This window comes from Camellia sinensis, chromosome 10 (genome assembly GCF_055761805.1).
Source record: "Camellia sinensis isolate YWXY chromosome 10, ASM5576180v1, whole genome shotgun sequence".
In the NCBI taxonomy this organism is placed as follows: domain Eukaryota; kingdom Viridiplantae; phylum Streptophyta; class Magnoliopsida; order Ericales; family Theaceae; genus Camellia; species Camellia sinensis.
Window position 1 is genome coordinate 128783353 of NC_138970.1, and position 4753 is coordinate 128788105.

At 39.5% G+C, this 4753-nt stretch overlaps 1 pseudogene across 1 annotated transcript; it reads left to right on the forward strand.

Moving 5' to 3' along the window:
• Nucleotides 1–775: 775 nt before the first annotated feature.
• On the forward strand, nucleotides 776–4154 carry LOC114309768 (calcium-transporting ATPase 12, plasma membrane-type pseudogene; annotated as a pseudogene). The gene has a single exon (XR_014342583.1). The product of XR_014342583.1 is annotated as a calcium-transporting ATPase 12, plasma membrane-type pseudogene (transcript).
• Nucleotides 4155–4753: the final 599 nt, after the last annotated feature.

Genomic DNA, 4753 nt, shown 5'->3' on the forward strand with positions numbered 1-4753 from the left:
AATTTAAAAATCATTGTTTGGAAAAAAGTGACTCTGTAAATGTATAGTAACAAAATGCTAGAGAGATCTATTTTTTCCGACAACATAACACTGAAATAATGTAAATTGTTTAGCACCGTGTTACCAAAATTAGTGATGTAAAGAGATGAAATAATTAATTTAGGATTAATTTTGATAATATATTAGGAGTGTAATGAGAATTATATTTTTTTTAGCGATGTAATGAGATAAGATATGTAAAGAAATTAAATAATGGTGTAAGTAGAATCACCCTTGCCAAAATACCAACATTAAAGAAATTGACCCTACGGTCCAAGTCAATAACTATCTAAGTGGAAGCATCACGTGTATTTGCTTCACATGTACTAATTAACTTCTCCGGTATGTGTTCATATAAAATTGAAAAATGCTATGGATCTTAAATAATTTAGTAAATTTTTTACCAAACTTCTTACATAGGCATAAGATCTACACAAATCTACATGTATATAAATCTCACACCCATATAAAAAATTTGATAAAAAAAAATTTAATAAATTATTTAGAATCTATAGTATCACTCTATAAAATTTTTATTCACAACGATATGACTCAATAGGATCATTTTAATGTAAAACAAAATTTTATAAAGATAATTTTATTTACAAAACTGACATTGCCGCCTCATTCTTGAGCTGTTTCCACACAATTTCACTGCCAACAAATCTTTAATTATGCCAAGGAAAGGAAATTACAGTGAACTTTCTCAGAAAACAAACGCTCCGCGTTCCAGGTCAATCACAGCAAGCTACCTCAGTCCCAAGTTTCCGTTACTATACTATAAAATCATCTGTTCAGCTTAGATTATAGTTTCATTAGCTCCTTCTTCTTCTTCTTCTTCTTCATCAACCATGCCTCTACAATCTCGAAAATCCAGCGATACCATCATGTTTCTCGACAAAGCTCACTCAGTTCGAAAACCCAACAAGCGATTGCGAAAGACCTTCAGAGTCATCTATTTTGTTGTTTCTTTGGCCAAGAAAGTCATCGCCAATGGAAAGAACACCCAATTCCTCCGTAGGTTCTCACCCGGCCCATCTTACGTTGCAATTGATATTCAAGCCATTGTTGATGTTGATGACAATCACGATCACGTATGCTTATTTGATATTGATCAGAAAGCACTCACCGAGATGGTGAGAGAGAAGAACTTTAACAGTCTCTGTCAATATGGAGGGGTAAAAGAGGTTGCGGCAATTCTTGAAACCGACATGAATGTTGGTATCACTGCCAAGGAGAGTGATATTAAGCACAGAATCGATGTGTTTGGTTCGAACACGTACGAGAAACCACCAGCAAAGAGCTTTCTCAGTTTTGTCTTTGAAGCATTCAAAGACACCACCATCATTATACTTCTGGTATGTGCGGTGTTCTCTCTCGGGTTCGGAATCAAACAGCACGGTCCCACAGAAGGGTGGTACGATGGGGGGAGCATTATCGTTGCTGTCATTCTAGTCGTTGTGGTTTCTGCCATCAGTAACTTCAAGCAGAGCAGACAGTTTGACAAGCTTTCTGATGAGAGCAGTAACCTGATGACAGTGGAAGTGGTGAGAAAAGGCCACAGACAACCCATATCGATTCTTGAAGTCGTAGTGGGTGACATTGTGTGTCTAAAGATTGGTGATCAAGTTCCGGCAGACGGGTTGTTCTTTGACGGACATTCATTGAAAGTGGATGAATCAAGCATGACAGGGGAAAGTGATTATGTCGAAGTAAATGAAACCGATAATCCATTCTTGCTCTCCGGTACCAAGGTGACGGATGGGTACGGTCACATGCTTGTTACTTCGGTAGGCATGAATACAGCATGGGGTGTAATGATGAGCTCGATAAGCCGTGACTCAGACGAGCAAACACCATTACAAGCTCGGCTTAACAAACTGACATCTTATATCGGGAAGGTCGGTTTACTGGTGGCTTTCCTTGTTCTCGTAGTTTTGCTCATCCGGTACTTCACAGGAAACACTGAAGATAAGCACGGGAACCGAGAATTCAACTACGGCAAGACTAAAGCGAATGATGTCATGAATGCCGTTGTGCGTATTGTTGCTGCGGCAGTTACGATTGTTGTGGTGGCGATCCCAGAAGGTTTGCCTTTGGCTGTGACTCTAACTTTGGCTTATTCAATGAAGAGGATGATGGTTGAGAATTCCATGGTTCGGAAACTCTCTGCTTGCGAGACAATGGGTTCGGCCACGACTATCTGCACAGACAAAACCGGCACACTTACATTAAACCAGATGAAGGTAACAGAATTTTGGCTTGGAAAAGAGGTAATGACAGACAAAGCATCATTGAAAATAGCCCCTAATGTTCTTGAAATGCTACATGAAGGTGTCGGTTTAAATACAACTGGCGAAGTCTATAGACAGTTATCCACATCAATACCTGAAATTTCTGGAAGCCCTACTGAGTCAGCAATCCTCTCCTGGGTCGTGTTTGATTTGGCTATGGATATTGATGAGCTGAAACAAGGTCACGAAATTCTTCAAGTAGAAGCTTTCAACTCAGAGAAGAAACGAAGTGGGGTTTTGACGAGGATGAATGGAAAAAAAATTCACGCGCATTGGAAAGGGGCTGCGGAGATGATTCTGTCAATGTGCTCAAATTATTACACCAAAAATGGGAATATTATACCCATGCATGATGAAGAAAGAATGCAGTTTGAAATGATTATTAAAGATATGGCAGCTAAAAGCTTGCGATGCATCGCCTTTGGTTACAAAGAAGTTACAGATGAAAGTGTAAAGGTCAGCAGAAAGATTGAAGAAACTGGACTTACCTTGTTAGGGCTTGTCGGTTTAAAGGACCCTAGTCGACCAGGTGTCAGGGCAGCAGTACAAGCTTGCAGAGATGCTGGAGTTGATGTTAAAATGATTACGGGAGACAACATCTTCACTGCAAAAGCTATAGCTATCGAATCTGGGATTGTCAAACCCAATGAGGATTCAAACAATGCAGTGATCGAAGGAGTGACATTCAGAAATTACTCAGACGAAGAGAGAATGGAAAAGATAAACACAATCCGCGTAATGGCTAGATCATCCCCGTTTGACAAGCTTCTGATGGTAAAGTGCTTGAAGTGGAAAGGACATGTGGTAGCGGTCACAGGGGATGGAACAAACGATGCACCTGCACTGAAAGAAGCAGATGTCGGACTGTCAATGGGAATTCAAGGCACAGAAGTGGCAAAAGAGAGCTCGGATATAGTAATCTTAGACGACAATTTTACCTCGGTGGTGACAGTTTTGAAGTGGGGTCGGTGCGTATACAACAACATTCAAAAGTTCATCCAATTTCAACTCACTGTCAACGTGGCTGCCCTTGTCGTCAACTTCGTTGCAGCAATATCATCTGGTGAAGTTCCGCTAACAGCAGTCCAGCTACTATGGGTGAACCTCATAATGGATACTTTGGGGGCCTTAGCACTAGCCACCGAGCAACCGACTAATGATCTAATGACAATGCAACCCGTGGGTCGAACTGAACCGCTTATAACAAAGATCATGTGGAGGAACCTCATTGCTCAGGCCTTGTATCAAATAACTGTTTTGCTGATCCTAGAGTTCAAGGGAAGCACAATCTTTGGCGTGAACAAGAATGTCAAGGACACACTCGTGTTCAATAGTTTCGTCCTGTGCCAAGTTTTTAACGAGTTCAATGCAAGGAAGATGGAGGAGAAGAATATATTTAAGGGGATAGTTAAGAACAAACTTTTTCTAGGCATTATCGGGATGACAGTAGTCCTTCAAGTGGTCATGGTGGAGTTTCTAAAGAAATTTGCTGATACTGAGAGGCTGAATTGGGGGCAATGGGTCGCGTGCATTGTGATTGCTGCAATGTCTTGGCCAATAGGTTGGCTTGTCAAGTTCATTCCAGTTTCAAGTAAACAGTTTCTCAACCTTCCCACACATAGATCTTCTGTGACATAAAACAAATGATCAGAGTCAGGTATCGGATCAAAAATCGTATTTTGTTTTCAATTCCAGTAGGATTTACTAGGTGATTCACAGTACCTCAGTATTTCATGGGAACCTTCAGTTCTTGTAAATACTGATAAACTACAAGGGACCATAGCCTTGGGTCTTAAATAAAAGTTCAAGGATTTTCATTTTCTTGCCTTGGTCTGTATTTGTAATTTGCTTTTCTGATCATGCTAATTCAATTCATAACACAACTTCCACTACATAACACTGCAAGTACTACAAGAAATTACACTTTTAGCGACCAAATTTTTAGTCGCCAAAGTTTGTTTTTTAGTCGGCAAAAGCGACTAAAGTTATTTGTCGCCACATTGGTCGCCACAGCCTAGTCGACAATAGTCAACGGCGACTAAATTTACGTTGGTTGCTAATTATCTTATCTTTAGCTACTAAAACAGACTTAGTCGCCAAACATGACGTTTTGGCGACCAAATATTTAGTTGTCAAAAGTAATTAAATCAGAATGAAATTCTCTTTCAGCGACTAAAATATTTAATTGCTAAAACATTTTAGTCGCTAATAATCTTATCTTTGGCTACAAAAACGAACTTAGTCGCCAAACATAACATTTTGACGACCAATTATTTAGTCGTCAAAAGTAATTAAATCAAAATGGAATTCTCTTTCAGCGACTAAAATATTTAGTCGCTAATAAGTGCTGAGATTTTTGGCTACTAAAATGGACTTAGACGCCAAACATAACGTTTTGGCGACCAATTATTTAATCGTCA